Source organism: Pleurodeles waltl, chromosome 7, assembly GCF_031143425.1.
Source record: "Pleurodeles waltl isolate 20211129_DDA chromosome 7, aPleWal1.hap1.20221129, whole genome shotgun sequence".
NCBI lineage: Eukaryota > Metazoa > Chordata > Amphibia > Caudata > Salamandridae > Pleurodeles > Pleurodeles waltl.
In genome coordinates, this window is record NC_090446.1 from 601808579 (window position 1) to 601828271 (window position 19693).

The 19693-nt window shown below is 45.6% G+C and overlaps 1 protein-coding gene across 3 annotated transcripts in view; it reads left to right on the forward strand.

The window, feature by feature from the left end:
• The window catches only part of LOC138304447 (uncharacterized), a 123883-nt gene that overhangs the window by 29879 nt on the left and 74311 nt on the right, over positions 1 to 19693 (forward strand). The window lies entirely within an intron of this gene.

Sequence of the window (19693 nt, forward strand, 5' to 3'; positions counted from 1 at the left end):
ACTCCAATCTATCACAAGATACCCTACTCCAGTCTACAACAGTCTACCCCACTGCAATCCACCCTGTCTACTCCACTCTACCATAGTCTACCACACTCCACTCCACTCTACCCAATCTACCACACTTCATTCTAGTCAACCCCACTTTAATCCACATCATTCCTTTCTACACCACAACACTGTACTCCACTCTACGCCTCTCCATTCTACTACACTTCATGACATGCCACTCCAATCTATGCCCCTCCACTCTAAGGCACCCTACTTCAATCTTTCAGCATGCTTGAATGGGCGTTTTTTTCCAGCACGTCTTCCCCACCCCAAAAACCTCAACATTGTGGGAAATCGTCCAAAGGGATATCTGCCTCTCAGTTTGAAGATCTCATTAGTAACACCCTAATGAGTAGGGGTTAGAAGAACAAACTCTAATTCCTTACATTAGTACCGCAAGAGGCCTGAAATAGGGTTGTGTACTGGTTCCTTCACACTTCTGTCTCTAGATAGGACAGCCTTTGCATCTGCAAAAGCATTAATCTGAAGTTGGCTAAGCAGAGAACACAGTTGTATTGAACAAGGCCCCAGGAGGTCTGCAACAGCTAGTGACAACCTTTGAAGCAAATACAGCTGAGAAAAAGTTGGCCATATTTTTACCAAATCTAAGATATTGGTTTTGTGGAAAATAATACCTCAGTAGTTAGCTTTGGATTCAAAGTTCCTGCAATTTGGTTGACTTCATCCTGGGCCCATAGTAACACAAATGGGTGCTGCCTGCAAAGTAGGACAAGTCAACAACTTGTGTACAGACAAAGCTGAGGGCATTGCTACACTGAGCTCCGGCTAGCTCAGTCCTTCAAGTATTAGCAAGTAAAGCCCCTGTTGTGTTTGTGTGTGGAGCTTCTGAGACTACAAGAAGCCCATATCTCTTTTATGACATGGCACACTGTAATGCTTTCTGGCCAATTTTTAACCCACCAAACAAGATTCGTCAGGCCTTTCTAAAACTGAGCTAAGAACAATGTGTTCCTCAGTGTAGGATGAAGTTGCAATTGGGAAGTGATTTTTTTTTTAACATGGAAGATGGCGCCTATGTATTTAGGTGGTTTAATCTTGTCTGAAAACCACAGACTCAAACTAGTTGGCCAGGCAGTCTCCCATCTGTTTTAAAGATCTTCTGGATGTTTATGAAATCACTAGTATGCATTTTCTTTGGTTTAAATGGATGGTGGCCAAAACATAATCTTCTAGCGGGTAAGGCTGAATTTTCCTACTTATTTATTGAGGTCTGCTTTGGTTTAGGTGCTAATAAAAACTGAGCTCTGATATCATGTCTACCTAATGTGATGTTAAACCCCATTGATAGTTGCTTTCTTCATATCTTCCAAAGTTCGACACCAGTCTTTAAGACTTCGCTTACTGCTACTGGCAACCAGTTGGTTTAAAGTCTCATGGCGTTTTGAATGTAAATGTTGACGCAAGATATATAATGAATGTATTTTATTACACCACTTCCTTCATGGCTTCCATGTTCAATAGAAATGAACAGTTTCAAAATTATATAAAGTACATTCAGGGAAAGAAGCAGACACACTGTTTTTAGGCATTGTTAAATAAAACGTGTTCTGTAGTTTTCAAGTTTGTTGAAAACATGGACAAAAGTTTATTTCAACACTGAAGGAATAAATGGCCGTATGTAGAGCTTGCAATACGATGATTCTTCTTTACGCTAAATATAATTTTTTATAATTTAAATACTTTCATCTTTAAGGACTGGAATACATACTTTATATAAGGGTGGCAGTAACATGATCAAAAGGCTCTTAGTTTCTGTAGTTTTAATCGAGTGCACCTCTTAGCAGTGCTTTGAGAGTGACGTCAAACAAAGGAGCGGGAGTCTATAGATAGAGCATGGCCATAGAAGCGTAACTAGGAACCCTTTGCAAGAGTGGTGGCCTATGTAATTAAGAGCGTGGCTTAAAGCTCCTTTATTTAATCCCGTGCTTTACCTTTCCCTGAGTTCCTTTCTGTCAGTTTTCTATTATTTCATCCAGACATATAACACAGTGAACATGCGCCTAAAACAAGCCAGACGTATCGGCTTTGCCAATGTTTGTTAGAAGTATCGGATAAATGAGTAACAACAGTTTTGTTGTGAATAAATAGAGCTGAAAATGTTTACATTCTAAAAATAGGAGACATTACTATGGTGTGTGGAAAGAGGAGTACGTTTGGGAGAGTCTCAGTTATTCCAGTTCTCTTCTTCACGCAGCCCTTATCCGCAGTCTTTCACTCCGTTACACAATTACACCCTTTTCTCCAAGCATCTTTTTGAAATCCTCCATCTCCACATCACACACGCCATCTCCTTCCTCTTCATCACTGTCTTATCTCTCTGCCCTTCTGCATGCAGTTCGATTGCATCCCACTCCCTTCTCCATTCCCTCTCTCTCAAATGTACACACACTCTCCACCTGTAAATCTTTTTGATTGGTGCTATTAATATTTCTCCAGCTGTGTTTGACCCCTGTACATACGTTCACATAAAGTGGTAATGGTACATATGGGGCCATCGCTCTGTGCGCGCTGTGCAGAGAAGATTTGATAAACATGTAGTCTGAACACCACTATGAACCACTGGCAAACAAGGTCATATATTCACACTGCCTTCTGTTTCAACTCCAGAGCTCTCACTAGTGGCTTCTCATGAGCATACAAAGTAGTCCCACAATGCATCAATAGATGAATCCAAGTCAACCAATCACATTGTAAAGAAGAAATGCTTCAGGGATGGGACAGACCCAAGAATAGGGGGGGAAGCCATTGAATAAGAAGCAGGTAACTGAGCAACACAAGAAAGCCATTCATTTATGAGCACTGATCTCATCCAAATCCCACACTGCGTGTATTGTATTGTAGACAATAGGTCTTCGACCACAGATCGCTACACTTGTCTGTAGGTTAAGACGTAAACATGGAATACTGATTTGATCATTATGTGAAACCTTTAAAACCTGCTGTGTTCCCCTCCATATTGAGGAGACTTTCTTCAGTGAAGGAAATAGGAACTGTGCATGCCAGAGTGCATGCTCCTGCTCAAACTGTCTTTCAGTGAGAGCGGCAAACACGGGTGGGATTGGAGGTTGGAAGCTACCTTAACTGAAACCGGGAACTCCAAGGCACTTATATCACCCTTGAAGCCGTAATATTTTCCCAGTATGTTCTTTAGCCCCTGCTGTCACTAAATACCAGCTTCAGTAGCTGCCAGTCAAGCCTAGTCCAATCTGCTGTTCTCCTTAAGATAAAAAAAGCTGAAGGGGGTGGGAAATGAAAGTAGGAGAATGAGCTATAAGTGGTGGCTTCCAGAGCCAAGATAAGTTGCAGGGTTTCCTGCAGATTCTTCTCAGCACCATAAATGCACAGCAGTTCTTGGGTAGACCCTGGAAAAATGGTCATGTGTTTTCAGCCTAGCGTGCCTCCTGGCTATAGTTTGAACCATTTAGTCTTCTGGGTCAAGACATGCAACATTCTACGAGCAATCCTAAGCCAGCCACCACTTCCAGGCTATGGTGGGGGTCCAAATCACTCAAAGTGCACAAAGGTAACTGAAACACTCCTAAGGTGCAGGTTAAGATGGTTTGTTTATATTTCAGACCACTTCGTCTAGGAAGCACCTCTGTCAGCTGTCATAGCTGGACTTCTCCTCTGGGAAGATGTCCTCCAGCCAGAATACTCTACAAACCCCTCTTTCAGCAGGCCAGACAGTCTTCTTCGAAGTCAGACCCACAGCTATCCTCCAGCAAGCAGTTGCGGTGTTCTTGAGATGATGCCTCTGACCTCTGGTAGACCAGCCACCCGTGACATCAGCTCTGGATTTCAGAGGTTTCTTTGATACTATATGGAGTGTCACTTAACACTGGTCATTAGGAAAGGATTCAGTCCTACTCTCAAATTACATTTCTAGATATTGATTGTTTTGGCCTCAAACCAGTTTTAGAAAGTTCCTTACTCTGTGTATGACACCTCTCCAGAGAGTATTCAGTTTTTTATCTTCAGGTTATAGTTCAGTAGCATGTGACTGACAAGTAAGAGAACACTTTAGTTTTCCTTTCTGTAGTATTCCGTTTGGAGTCTTTTTTTTAAGTGTTGTGTGTGCAACCGTTGCACCAATGGCTAGTCCTAAGTATTTCTTCAAATTCTTGTGGTCAAGAATTTTAATCTGCTGGCCTCATTTTGGTTGATGTTCTTTGTGTGTTTTAGCCTTTCGTCTCTGAAAGTTGATTTTACATGCCATCATGGCTTCATCTCACCCTAATATCACTGCACAGCTGTCTTCAGACCTTAGATGATCAACCTAAAAAGGAGCTTTTAGGAATATTACAGAGAGAGGCTTTAGCTCCGCCCACAGGTTGGTGGAAAGGAGTAAACGTTTTGATTGGGAATATGTTGTTTGCCTGTACAGAAAATGTGCTTACCCTTCAGAGATGGTAATATTTTGTTTTATCAAGTTCCCGGAGCCAGATCACTAAATCAAGTTTAGCAATTGTGTTACCAGCTGTGCTTGGCCTTTATGTCAAACGGATGCCCTGTTATTCTATATGTCACATAGATCAATAGCTCTTAACCCTTTGACTTCTGTGAACCTCCACTTAATCATTGCTGGAATCCGGGGAGCCCCACTGAATCACTGGAATCCAAGGACACCCACGGAGTCATTTCTGGAAGCCAGAGACCCGACCTAATCAATTTTGATGATTTGAACCACAAAACAATGCACAAAAATACAAAAAAGCTGTTCATCAAATATATACATATGATGAAATATTTAATTTAATTTACAAACTAATATAAAAAATTGAAAATATAATTTTAATCGGAATGTTGGAACTTTTCACTTTATTAATCAGTTAACATTATTTCATTTTCTGAGTAGCCGCGGACCCCTGAGTAGGTGTCATGGACCCCCAGAGGTGCGACATCCAGGAACTTCGCAGGGACATATCCCAGGAGGTGAAGGAGCTGCGAGGAGAGGTTACCTCCCTGGGAGATCGAGTAGCGCAGCTGGAAGATGGCGAAATTCCCCGGGGTGAAGAGGTGGCGGGCCTGCAGCAGGAGGTCGTTCGTCTCCGAGAGCAGCAGCATCTCCACCAGATAGCGGTCGAGGATTTGGAAAATCGTTGAAGGAGACAAAATATCCACATCAGAGGGGCCCCGGTGGGGGTGGAAAAGGAGGACATTGGAGAGTATGTGGTGGGCCTGTTTCGCTCTCTGCTGGGCCCGGAGGTCACTCAGGAGATAGTTCTGGACAGAGTTCACAGGGTGGGCCGCGCTGGTGGCCCTGGAGACCGCTCCCCGGATATCCTGGCCTGTCTCCACAATTTTGTGCTTAAAGAAACGATCTTACAGCGGGCTCGCAATCTTCAGCAGGTACTTTTTAGAGGACATGAGCTCCAATTATTCCACAATTTCTCTGTGCGGACCCTGCAGAGGCAGAGAGAATTTAGACCTATTACGGAGCACTTGCGGGTGCATGATGTCTTACTCCTGGGGCCACCCGTTCCGCTTGGTCTTCCGTTGGGAGGAACAGCTCCGGCAGGTGAGATCCGTTTCGGAAGCACTTCAGATCTTGGGCTTGGAGGAGAACTGCCGGGATGCGAGCGAGAGGGCGGCCTTGCCTGGGGGGGGGGTCCCCCACATTGGCGGCGGAAGGAGAAAAGAAGGAAATTGCAGCGCCCTACGGCCTCGGAGCTGAGGTCGGAGCAGGAATCCGTTCTGAACAGCGTGGCCGCCGGAACTTCAGCCTAGAGGAGGGGGGGTGGGACGGACCCGAACTGCGGATGGCCTTGATGTTGATGGCTTGTCAGCCGCTGAGGAGGGTCGGGGCGGCGGAGGCGTTGGACCTGGTCTACCAAACATGGATGGTTCTACGGCCCTGTGGACACATTTCCTCGTGAAGTTGGATGTGCAAGGACTTTTCGGTTCTGAGCACATGTTGTGCACATTGGTTGTATGTTGCTGTGTTTCCCTGCGATGCTGGCTTCTGCGTGGCGATAGCCTCAGGCCTTGGTGTTTCAGATGGTTCATCTTCTGGCCGGGGGGAGTCTTCTTCCTGTGGGACCCCTTCCCTTTTGAATGCTTCTCTTATTATAGGGTATGATTATTAAATGTACAAGCTTGAATGTCCGAGGGCTTAATAATCCTACGAAGAGGCTAGCCATCCTGTCTGCCTTAGAGAGGTCAGGGAGTCATATATGTCTGCTGCAGGAGACACATCTCGTCCCAAAAGATATTTACTGCATGCGCTCTAAGTGGTTCCCTAGGCAGTTCTGGTCTTCGGCATCAATGAAACTTGCAGGGGTTGCGATACTGTTGGCGCGCTCATTCCCTGGGGAAGTGGTGACAAAACTGCATGAGGTGCAAGGTAGGCTTTTAGCCATGAGATTGAGACTGGGTTTTTTTTCCTTCACTATTGCTTCTACATATGTGCCTAATTCTCAGCAGGAAGTCTTCCTAAAACAGGCTTTGACCCCGCTGTTACAATCTCCGAACGGCGCTATCCTGGTGGGGGGCGATTTTAACCTGGTGATGGATGGGTATTTGGAGCGTTCAGGTCACTGGTATGGGCAGACGGGGGTCACTGTCAGCGGCGGGGCGTCAATGGCTGAGTGAGTGTGGCCTGGAGGATGTGTGGAGGAGGGCACATCCAAAAGTTAAGGGACTATTCCTTTTACTCAGCAGCGACCAAGACATATGCTAGGCTTGATCTTTTTTTGGCCTCACAGGAGCTTCTTCCCCGGGTTAGGGAGTCAGTGATCGAGCCTCGAGCCCTGTCTGATCACGCTCCTGTTACTGTTGAGGTTGCCATGAGTATGGGGCGCGTGGGGCGTATCGGAGTGGCGATTCAGGGACTCGATGCTTTAGAACGGTGCAACAGTAGAGGCGATTCGTAGTGCAATAATAGATTACCTTAGCCATAACGATGATGGGGCCACTTGTTTGGCGACGCTGTGGGAGGCACTGAAGGCGGTACTGAGGGGTGAGGTGATGTCTCTGTCAGCTAGGGATAATAAAGCAAGGAGATTGCTTAGAGAGGATTTAGAACAGAGAGTGAGAGTATTGGAGCATTCACATACGCATACTGGTGCTCCGAGAGTCTGGCGAGAGCTTGAGAAAGTGAGGAAGCAGCTGAGGTGGTTGGATTGGGAAAGGGAAGAGTATGCGGTAGTGCGCCTTAAGCATAAGTATTACTTAGGGAGCAACAGATGTGGTAGGCTACTGGCGCATCGGTTGCGAGCGCAGCGCGCGGTGTCAATGATAAAAATGGTTCGCTCCCCTGCGGGAGTGGAAGCGGGCACGAGCGACCAAATTGCGGAGGCCTTTGCGGAATTCTGTCGGGGACTATATGGGGCTGAGGACCCCGGTAATGCATCTCCGGAGGCCTTCCTAGTGGGTATAGCAATTACTTCTTTGTCCGAGAGTGAGGCGACCTTGTTAGATCAACCCATAAGGGCGGAAGAGGTCATATCAGTGATTGCACGTTTGCAGGTTGGGAAGTCACCTGGCCCTGATGGTTTTTCCTCACTTTTTTACAAGACCGTTTGTGTGGAACTTGTACCGATATTAGTGCGACTCTTCAATTCCTTTCGGCAGAAGGGGGCTCTCACAGCCAGCAGGCTGGATGCCACGATAGTGGTTATCCCAAAACCGGGGAAAGATCCCAAGGAGTGCGCCTCCTACAGGCCTATTTCCCTCTTGAATATCGATGCCAAACTGTTCACTGGCATACTCGCACACCGTCTCAATTATTACATGCCGGGCCTTGTGGATCCGACCTAGCAGGATTTATACCATATAGACAGTGTAGTGATAACACTAAGAGACTGCTCCATCTATTGGATAAAACTGATCGCTCACGCAGGGAGGAGCTCTATCTCTCTATCAATGCCGAAAAGGCGTTCGATAGGGTTCATTGGCCATATCTGTTCAGGGTCCTTGAACAATTTGGACTGGGCCCGGGTTTCATGGCATGGATCCGTTGCATCTATCAGGCGCCCCGGGCGGCGGTCCGGGTCTACGGGACGCTTTTGTTGCCGTTCCCAATTCAAAGAGGGACCCGGCAGGGGTGTCCGCTTTCGCCTCTCTTGTTTGCGCTTTATATGGAACCCATGGCGTAGGTGCTTCGCGATAACCCTCAGATCAAGGGAGTGAAGTTCGGGGGAGATGAGCACATAATTTCATTGTACGCGGATGATGTGATTCTTACCCTCTCGGAGCCTGTGACCTCATTGCCTGCACTAATGGAGATATTGGATGGATTTGGACGGGTCTCGGGATTCCGGATAAATATGTTAAAGTCCCAGGCCATGAGCAGGTTTATTTGTGTCCAACATGAAAGAGATCTGAAGGCCCGATTTCACTTTATATGGTCTTCCTCAAAACTCCCGTACTTGGGGATTGACTTAGGGTCCACTGTTGCCCGCACGGCGATGTTTAATTACGCGAAACTGACCCGGGAGGTGCAGCCCGACCTAGAGACCTGGGGGAGACTTAAGTTGTCTTGGCTAGGCAGGGTGGCAGCGGTGAAGATGATTATCTTACCACGCGTTCTCTATGTTTTCCAGGCACTTCCGGTGGCGCCCCCACCACGAACGATAGTAGCCCTCCAAACATCGATTCTAAAATTTATTTGGGAAGGTAAGGCGCTGCGGTTACCGCGTCGGGTGCTGTATCGCCCTAAGCAGGAGGGAGGACTGGCGGTCCCCTGCCTTCTACGATACTTTCAGGCTGCACAATTGCGTTTTTTATTAGAATGGAGTCGCTCGTCTTCCGAGAAACATTGGTGTTTCATGGATCAAACGGTGGCAGGCTCCCATATATGGAAAGAGCCCTGGCTCCGCCGCCGCCACAGAGCGCGGGGGTTGTATGTGTCCCAGGTCACGGAGGTGTCGATGAAGGTATGGGATGTGGTAGCTAGCAGACTGGGTTTGACGACATTCCCGTCCCCAATGACTCCCTTAGGTGCGAACCCTGATTTTGGCACGGGCCTGCAACGGGAGGCACTACGCCGTTGGTATGAAGGGGGCTGCAAAAGGGTAGGTTACCTTTTCGACAAGCAGGGGGTGATCTTCTTCGACCAGATGAGAGAGGCATAAGGCTTAACGGAGGCAGACAGGATGATGTATTACCAAATACGGCACTGGGCCATGTTGCCAGCCAATAGAGCACTAATAGATAGGCTGCTAACACCGTTTGAAAAATGGATCTTAGTAAAAAAAGACGATAAACGGGTGATTTCGGAACTCTACGGCCTCCTAGGGGGGGAAGCCCGTTCGCCTAAGACTAAGGGTCAGCTGAGGTGGGAGAGGGAACTGGAGAGAGAGCTTTCTGATGAGGAATGGGAGGGTGTTTTCTACAGGACTCACCATACGGCCTACAGTGCGGCAGGCACAGAGACAGCCTATAAGGTGGCCTCCTATTGGTAATACACCCCAGCAAGGATTCATGCCTGGGATCCCACTAAGTCTAGCCTTTGTTGGAGGGGTTGCGGGGGTGGAGGATCGCTTGTGCACTTACTATGGCACTGCCCCAAACTTCACCGGTACTGGTAGAATATTATAGATGCTATTGATTCGGCATTTGATACTCAGATCCCCAGATTTCCTGTGTATACTTTCTGGGCCTGCCTAACCCGCTTACCTTCCCCCTGAGATCACTGAAGGGGCGGCAGATGGCCTTGGCCTTGAATGCGGCACTGCAGCTGTTTTTGGCCGTGTGGGGGACTGACAAGATCCCGACAGTAACCTCATGGCTCCACAAGTTGTGGTTCATTCTAGCTATGGAAAAGCTCACTTTAGCTTCACAGCAACGCAGTGGCGAATTTAAGGAACTCTGGCAACCATTCTTACAACTACTATCCACGGAGTTCACAGAATTGACATGTCCGGCCTATTTGAGGGTGCTGGATTTGATTTGAGTGAAAGGGAGTGAGTGAGCATTAGAGACCTATACGTAGGACCAAGATCACTTTGGATCAAGGCTTGGGACTGAGTGATGGCTGTATGATGTGCCAGTAGCAGGGAAACGATGTTAACGTTTTGTTCATGTTTATTGTCACTGTACATGGAGCATGCCTTATTTTACGGCAACTGTACCAGTTTGATATAATGCATATGTGATGTTTATAATTGAAAATAATAATAAACAGATTTGATCCATAAAAACAACTTTACCCCTACAGCTACCCTTCTCTGAACCTGAACAGAATCTTGACTAAACCTTAATGCTACCTTTCCCTAAAGTCTGCAAACCCTTTAATGTTACTCATTCCTGAAGTCTAGATTCCTAACTACCCTTTAATGCTGCCTTTCTTTGAATTGTAAATCCCTTAACGCTACCTATCCCTTAACCCTAAAAAGTCTTCCTACCAATTAATGCTACCTTTCACTGAATCCTAAAAAACTCTTACTAACTTTTAACGCTCCCCTTAACTAGAACCCTACAAACCCCTTACAAACCCTTATCACTTACTCAGAGACTCTGCCTGCTGAAAGCAGAGAGAGCCTAATTATGAAATACTGGGAAAAATTGTAAATTAAACTACTGATTTCTTTGATATTTCCTCATTTCTAAAGCGGCCCTCAAGGTCCTACTTGTGATCCCTGTTATTTCTATTGCCGCCTATCTCGCTGCCGTTTTGTTTTCCCTAAGATTTTACACCGGTGAAGTGAGCATCCTGCTCCAGTACAGTACGATACCAGTAGCATTGTGTATTTAACCAGTCAATCGTTAACAAACAATTCCACAAACAACACAAACCTTAGCCAAGTTCGACATCCCCTGACTCTCTCTCACCACAGTCTTCAGTGCCCCCAGTATTGGGAACTCTGGGGCGGTGTTACCAGATGATATCAGGGACCATGTTAAAAGGCCCGTAGTGGCTTCAAGGAACATGGCAAATGATACCTCTTCAAACAGAAGAACGTTTTAGGGCATCAGTGGAAGCCCTTTCAAGATTGCATTCTGGTTTTTATGAACAGTGGAGCTGTGCTGCATTGCCATTTGGGTGAAATGAGCACTGCTTCACTAACTGAGTCATTCTCAGAGTTTTGGGCATTTTGCTGTTATATCACAATTCAATAATATTGTTATCACAACCAGTTATCATGATATTACCACAAATGTAGACATAAATGTGCAATCATTGTTATCTGTAGCTTTTTCTGAAACTACTGATGTACAGTTATCACTAGCTTCTTGCGTGCGCTCTGGTACTAATATCCATAGAATGCACATTTCACTTAATTTTTTTTAAAGATTAATTAATTTCTAAAATATCGCCAAAGTAGTGTGTTTGTGAAAGACAAAATACACCAAAGATTAACGCATGACTATTCTAAATGTTCCATTTCATGGCCTATCTAGGTTTGGTAACCTTCCCTTTTAAGTCTGGCTTGACAGCGCAGCTACCTGGATGACATATTTTTAGTAGTTTGTTGAAATATGCCCAGAGTGGGCTTTGTCTTGGCTCCACCCAGAGGAGTATTATCAATGCACTTCAAGCAATCAGCTGGCAATGTATCAACTTGCTTTCAAAAAGTACTTCTATTAGAATGAACAATGGATAGTTCTAGATCTGAAAAGTAAGCTCAACTATGCTGTTTCTCACATTCAGTTCTTTTTCTCCTATATGCATTTTAGAGAGAAAGTAATATTTCTTGCTATTTTGTCCCAGCGTTTGTAAACCGGTAGGACAACTTTAATGTGATAAATATCATTTGTGCGTACGTGGAAACAACATTTGTGATTTATTGTACAATAAAGCCAGACCTATTGGCTTGCCAGTGCTTGTTCCTCTTGCGATTACTTATCACTTGCCCTGTACAGTTTGTCATCCTCAAACACCATGTGTGATATAATCTCAGGTCTGAGGTGGTCACTGGGGCTTAGCTTGTAACCACACCCAAAATCATTTAGAAGGCTCTTAGCACTTGGTTTAGCTCACCATTAACTCACTGAGCACTAACCGAATTTCCCCTTGATGTATCTTCATTATTGGGCCTCTCTCACAATTCAGTTGGAGGACGATTTTTCCAGTGTTTCTTTCCATATTTAATTAATGTATCAGGCGTGGATCCTGCATTACATGCTGCTAAAGACTTTCCTACATTCAGTGCTTTGGTAATGTATGTTCGATGGCATATGTTGCTGCAGATACACATGTGTGGCACAGTCCGCTGCCTGGTGTTGGGCTCGGAGTATTACAAGTTGTTTTTCTTCGAAGAAGTCTTTTTGGTCACGGGACCGAAGGACTCCTCCCTCCTCGGCTCCATTGCGCATGGGCGTCGACTCCATCTTAGATTGTTTTTTTCCGCTGTCGGGTTCGGACGTATTCCTTTTCGCTCCGTGTTTCGGTTCGGAAAGTTAGTCAGAATCTCGGAAGAAAGCGTCGGTATTGTTCCGTTCGGTATCGGGATAGTTAGGTACATCGACACCGATCATCGGAAGACTTTGGGGTAGTTTCGATCCCCCACCGGGGCCTGGTCGGCCCGACCGCGTGCGACATCGAAGCCGATGGAACGGACCCCGTTTCGTTTCTGCCCAAAATGTCACAGTAAGTATCCATATACAGATCAGCACTTGGTCTGTAACTTGTGCTTGTCCCCCGAGCACAAGGAGGATACCTGTGAAGCCTGTCGAGCCTTCCGGTCCAGAAAAACACTCCGGGACCGAAGAGCCAGGCGTCAACAAATGGCGTCCACGTCGACAAAACAACGTTTCGACGAGGAAGAGGAAACATTCTCGGTTCCGGAATCAGAATCCGGAGACTCCGACGTCGAACAACAGCAACAAACTGTGAGTAAGACGTCGAAAAGTAAATCCATCGACAAACCGAAAGCCCAGGGGACGCCACTGCCAACAGGCCATGGCTCGACCCATAAAACAGGCGACCCGTCGAAGGCCGAAAAAGGGCACGCCCATAGCGAAGACACCCGACTCCGGTCGAGGGACCGCCATGGAGCAACCTCGGAGCCGAGAAAGCGGCTCCGAGAGCCAAAAACAAGATACCGGCACCGAAAAACATCGGCACCGAGAATCCATGCCGAAAGGAACAAAAATTCTGTCGGTGCCGAAACCGAAAAAAGATCCTCTCTCGGCGCCGAAAAATACCACACCTTCATCCTACTCAGAGGAACAAGGAATAAGTGGCCAAATGCACAGATTTGGACAAGAGCTCCAAAGTGTAGAATCGGACTACACACAAAAGAGACTGTACATCCAGCACGACACAGGGAAAATATCAACCCTTCCCCCAATCATGAGGAAAAGAAGGATCGAACTTCCAAAGGATGACGCACAACCACAAGCCAAAGTGGTTAAAAAAGTCACGCCTCCGCCCTCTCCACCACAGGCATCGCCGGCACAAACACCGCCACAAATGCACTCACCAGCACAAACTACCATAAGTCATGACGATCAGGATCAAGACGCTTGGGACCTGTATGACACCCCAGTGCCGGACAATGATCCCGAGTCATACCCCACAAAGCCGTCACCGCCAGAGGACAGTACCTCATACTCGCAACTGGTGGCTAGGGCAGCAGAATTCCACAATGTCCAACTGCATTCCGATCCTATAGAGGATGATTTTTTATTTAACACCCTCTCGGCTACACACAGCCAATATCAATGTCTCCCAATGCTACCAGGGATGTTACGGCACGCAAAACAAATTTTTGAAGAGCCCGTAAAATCAAGAGCCATCACCCTAAGGGTGGATAAGAAATACAAACCACCACCCACAGACCCAGTGTTTATTACTTCGCAGTTACCACCTGACTCCGTGGTAGTAGGGGCAGCTCGCAAGAGAGCAAATTCACATACATCTGGCGACGCCCCACCTCCGGACAAAGAAAGCCGAAAATTTGATGCGGCAGGGAAAAGAGTAGCATCACAGGCAGCCAACCAGTGGCGCATCGCAAATTCACAAGCGCTGCTGGCCAGATATGACCGAGCACACTGGGACGAGATGCAACTTCTCGTAGACCATCTTCCCCAGGAATACCAAAAAAGGGCGCAGCAAATAGTGGAAGAGGGACAAACGATCTCAAACAATCAAATCCGCTCTTCACTAGACGCAGCCGATACTGCAGCAAGAACAGTCAACACTGCTGTCACCATAAGGAGACACGCTTGGCTACGCACTTCAGGCTTCAAACCTGAAATCCAGCAGGCTGTCCTTAATATGCCCTTCAACGAGAAACAACTTTTTGGCTCTGAAGTGGATACAGCCATTGAAAAACTTAAAAAGGACACAGACACGGCCAAGGCCATGGGCGCACTCTACTCCCCGCAGAGCAGAGGCTCTTTCAGAAAAACTCCATTTAGAGGGGGGTTTCGTGGCCAACCCACAGACACCACCAGCCAACAAACAAGAACCACACCATATCAGGGTTCCTTCCAAAGGGGAGGTTTCAGGGGATATCGGGGGGGTCAATTCCCAAGGAGTAGGGGAAGATTCCAGACTCCAAAAACACCTCCACCTAAACAGTGACCTTCAAGTCACGCAACCCCTTCACTCAACAACAGTGGGGGGAAGACTAAGCCAATTCTACCAATCTTGGCAACAGATTACAACAGACAATTGGGTATTAGCAATAATCCAACATGGCTATTGCATAGAATTCCACAACTTCCCCCCAAACATCCCCCCCAAAACACGCAAAATGTCACCACAACATTTAGAACTTTTAGGACTAGAAGTTCAAGCACTACTGCAAAAGGATGCAATAGAGTTAGTACCAGTACAACAAAAAAACACAGGAGTTTACTCCCTGTACTTTCTAATTCCAAAAAAAGACAAAACATTAAGACCAATATTAGATCTCAGGACACTAAATACCTACATCATATCGGACCATTTTCACATGGTCACACTACAAGACATCATTCCACTGCTCAAACAGCAAGATTACATGACCACATTAGACCTAAAGGATGCGTACTTTCATATACCAATACACCCTTCTCACAGAAAGTACCTACGGTTCGTATTCAAAGGAATACATTACCAATTCAAGGTGTTGCCATTCGGAATAACAACTGCACCAAGAGTGTTCACAAAATGTCTAGCAGTAGTAGCAGCACACATCAGGAGACAACAGATACATGTGTTCCCTTACCTAGACGATTGGCTAATCAAGACCAACACAGTAAAAAAATGCGCAAACGACACCACATTTGTCATACAAACCCTTCACAAACTGGGGTTTTCCATCAACTATACAAAATCACACCTAGAACCGTGTCAACCACAACAATATCTAGGAGCAACCATCAACACATCAAAAGGAATTGCCACTCCAAGTCCACAAAGAGTGCAGGCATTCCACAAGGTAATAAGTGCTATGTTTCCAAACCAAAAGATACAAGCAAAACATGTGCTAAAACTTCTAGGCATGATGTCATCATGCATAGCCATTGTCCCAAACGCAAGACTACACATGCGACCCTTACAACAGTGTCTAGCATCACAATGGTCACAGGCACAGGGTCAACTTCAAAATCTGGTGTTGGTAGACCGCCAAACATACCTCTCGCTTCTATGGTGGAACAGCAAAAATTTAAACAAAGGGCGGACATTTCAGGACCCAGTGCCTCAATACGTTATAACAACAGATGCTTCCATGACAGGGTGGGGAGCACACCTCAATCACCACAGCATTCAAGGACAATGGGATATACACGAAACAAAATTTCATATCAATTACCTAGAACTGTTAGCAGTATTTCTAGCGTTAAAAGCCTTCCAACCCATAATAACACACAAATACATTCTTGTCAAAACAGACAACATGACAACAATGTATTATTTAAACAAACAAGGAGGAACACACTCAACACAATTGTGCCTCCTAACACAAAGAATTTGGCAGTGGGCGATTCACAACAACATTCGCCTAATAGCACAATTTATTCCAGGAATACAAAACCAACTAGCAGACAACCTTTCGCGAGACCACCAACAAGTCCACGAATGGGAAATTCACCCCCAAGTTCTGAACAAGTACTTTCAAATTTGGGGAACACCCCAGATAGATTTGTTCGCAACAAAAGAAAACTCAAAATGCCAAAACTTCGCATCCAGGTACCCACACCGCGAATCACAAGGCAATGCTCTATGGATGAGTTGGTCAGGGATATTTGCGTACGCTTTTCCCCCTCTCCCTCTCCTTCCATATCTAGTAAACAAGTTGAGTCAAAACCAACTCAAACTCATACTGATAGCACCCACATGGGCAAGACAACCTTGGTATACAACTCTACTAGACCTTTCACTAGTACCGCATGTCAAACTACCCAACAGGCCAGATCTGTTAACACAACACAAACAACAGATCAGGCATCCAAACCCAGCATCATTGAATCTGGCAATTTGGCTCCTGAAATCCTAGAATTCGGACACTTAGACCTCACACAAGAATGCATGGAGGTCATAAAACAAGCTAGAAAACCTTCCACTAGACACTGCTATGCATCTAAGTGGAAAAGATTTGTTTACTACTGCCATTCCAATCAAATACAACCATTACATGCCTCTACTAAAGACATAGTAGGATACTTACTACATTTGCAAAAAGCAAATCTCGCTTTTTCATCTATAAAAATACACCTCGCAGCAATATCTGCTTACCTACAAACTACTCATTCATCGTCTCTATTTAGAATACCAGTTATTAAAGCATTCATGGAAGGGCTAAAAAGAATTATACCACCAAGAACACCACCAGTTCCTTCATGGAATCTTAACATCGTCTTAACAAGACTCATGGGTCCACCTTTCGAACCCATGCATTCCTGTGAAATGCAATATCTAACCTGGAAGGTCGCATTTCTCATTGCAATCACATCCCTCAGAAGAGTAAGTGAAATACAGGCATTTACCATACAAGAACCATTTATTCAAATACACAACAATAAAATAGTTCTAAGAACAAATCCAAAATTTCTGCCAAAAGTAATCTCACCATTCCATTTAAATCAAACAGTAGAATTGCCAGTGTTCTTCCCACAACCAAATTCTGTGGCTGAAAGGGCACTACATACATTAGACATCAAAAGAGCACTAATGTATTACATTGACAGAACAAAGCTAATCAGGAAAACAAAACAACTGTTCATAGCTTTTCAAAAACCACACATAGGAAATCCAATCTCTAAACAAGGCATTGCTAGATGGATAGTCAGATGCATTCAAACATGCTATCTTAAAGCCAAAAGAGAATTGCCTATTACACCAAAGGCACACTCAACCAGAAAGAAAGGTGCTACAATGGCCTTTCTAGGAAACATTCCTATGAGCGAAATATGTAAGGCTGCAACCTGGTCTACGCCTCATACGTTTACTAAACACTACTGTGTAGACGTACTAAATGCACAACAAGCTACAGTGGGCCAAGCTGTACTAAGAACATTATTCCAAACTACTTCAACTCCTACAGGCTAAACCACCGCTTTTAGGGGAGGTAACTGCTTTATAGTCTATGCCACACATGTGTATCTGCAGCAACATATGCCATCGAACTGAAAATGTCACTTACCCAGTGTACATCTGTTCGTGGCATTAGTCGCTGCAGATTCACATGTACCCTCCCACCTCCCCGGGAAGCCTGTAGCCGTTTAGAAGTAGATCATAAATCTTAAACATCTGAACATTTGTAAATAATTATTAGAAACTCTTAACGTACATACATATTCACTCCATTGCATGGGCACTATTTATACCAAACAACTCCATCCTCACCCTCTGCGGGGAAAACAATCTAAGATGGAGTCGACGCCCATGCGCAATGGAGCCGAGGAGGGAGGAGTCCTTCGGTCCCGTGACCAAAAAGACTTCTTCGAAGAAAACAACTTGTAATACTCCGAGCCCAACACCAGGCAGCGGACTGTGCCACACATGTGAATCTGCAGCGACTAATGCCACGAACAGATGTACACTGGGTAAGTGACATTTTCAATCTCTTGTTTGTGGTCCATCTTTCCAATTTACCCCGATTTTTCGTTAGGGAGTTTCTCACATTCAGTGGATTTATAAAGCTCATCTTTTATATGTACTATCTTGTAAGTTTCTAAACTTTTTTCTTCCCCCTCATGATGTTTTATATTATATATTTTGCACATCTGTTTGCTTCTTTGACAGCAAGGCAAGTCGTATTTTCTGAATACAGTTTGTTGAGTTGGAAGAAAGTCCCACACATGGCTCTCAGGCGTGTGCACCCATACCTAAAGTTCATCACAACAAGCTCTATAGATATTTGACTCCCGCCTCACCACACATGAGTCATGCCTGTGTGCTTAAGGCCCTTGTTTGTGGCAAGGATTGAGACACAGAAAGGAGCTCTTTGGTGTGCAAGCGCAGACCGTGTGAACCATGCTTACAGTGCATGACTACTGTCAGGACTTACATTGGTGGCAACAACTAGATTATAGTGGCAGGACAGGCCTTCCTACTTGTATCTGCTAGTGAGAATTGCTTCTCAGGCTCTCACAGTTTTAAATTGGCCTGCCAGTTCCTGCAGCAGAGTCCTTCGCACATCCATGTGGGACATGGATGTTGCATGTGTATACATTACTGAACTGCATACAGGACGTGTGCAGAACTTGTGTGACATGTGGTTATAACCACACTCTAGTACATTTTGTTTTTCCTATATCTAAGTGTTACCTAAGATGGAAGCTTGAAGGGAACCAGAGACATGAATTGTAGGGCTCCTCATGGACAATCCAAGGATCCTTTGTAGTTGGTCAGCTCTTCGGTGATAAGAGCAGACATGGGACCCCTTTAAAGCTTGGGTAGTTACCACAACCTTTTCCTGGCTCATTGTACATTGGAAGGGACCTATCCCAAAGGTTAAAAGATAGTTATGTGGGGCAGCTTCCTGGGGTGTGGCCAACCGGGCAAAATTGCAGTCACAATCTGGCTGCCACAGTAATCTAGCATCATCTGCTACAGTAGGGACCACCAGGGTCGCTGTCATGCTGTGGAGGCTGTTATAAGTGAGGGTCGGGAGTTGTGGCCCTGAGGCTCTGCACATTGATCCCTGTGTTGCAGCATGGCCAGACCTACTGAAGGCTGTGTGGAGGAAATGGTCGGCCCTGTATATAACGTGGGCAGGCTGCAAGCAGGAGTGGGTACCCCAGGCCCTCTTAGTGTGGGGCACCAAACATTTTGGCATACCTGCCTGCTGCCTTGTGCCTCCATCCCTAGGCGGACTACTGCAGTCGAGGCGTCCCTCCTAGGGCATCTCCTGTGCCCTGTCCCCGACCCATGGGCCATAAGGTGGTGCTTGCTGCCTGCAGGTCACCTGGTGTGGACAGCGTAAAAATAAACAGGCACTCAAGGACCCAAAAGGGGAAAAGGGCCCCTCTGTGGAGTGAAGATGGGACCAGTTTAAGCATCTGAGTTCCAGGTGCCGTCTTGCTTCAATAAAGTGGAACACCAGTGACTGTTAATGATATTAGTAATAGGTCTCCCAACACCACAAGTAATCACTTAAAAACCAACTTTAAATGTATTTTGGAAATTCAAACATTTTTCTCCAAACATCAGCTTATAACTTCTGAAAATACAACAATTTGTGTCCCAAATACACGCTTTTCAATTATGTATACACATTAATTCAATCATAAAAAGCTTCTT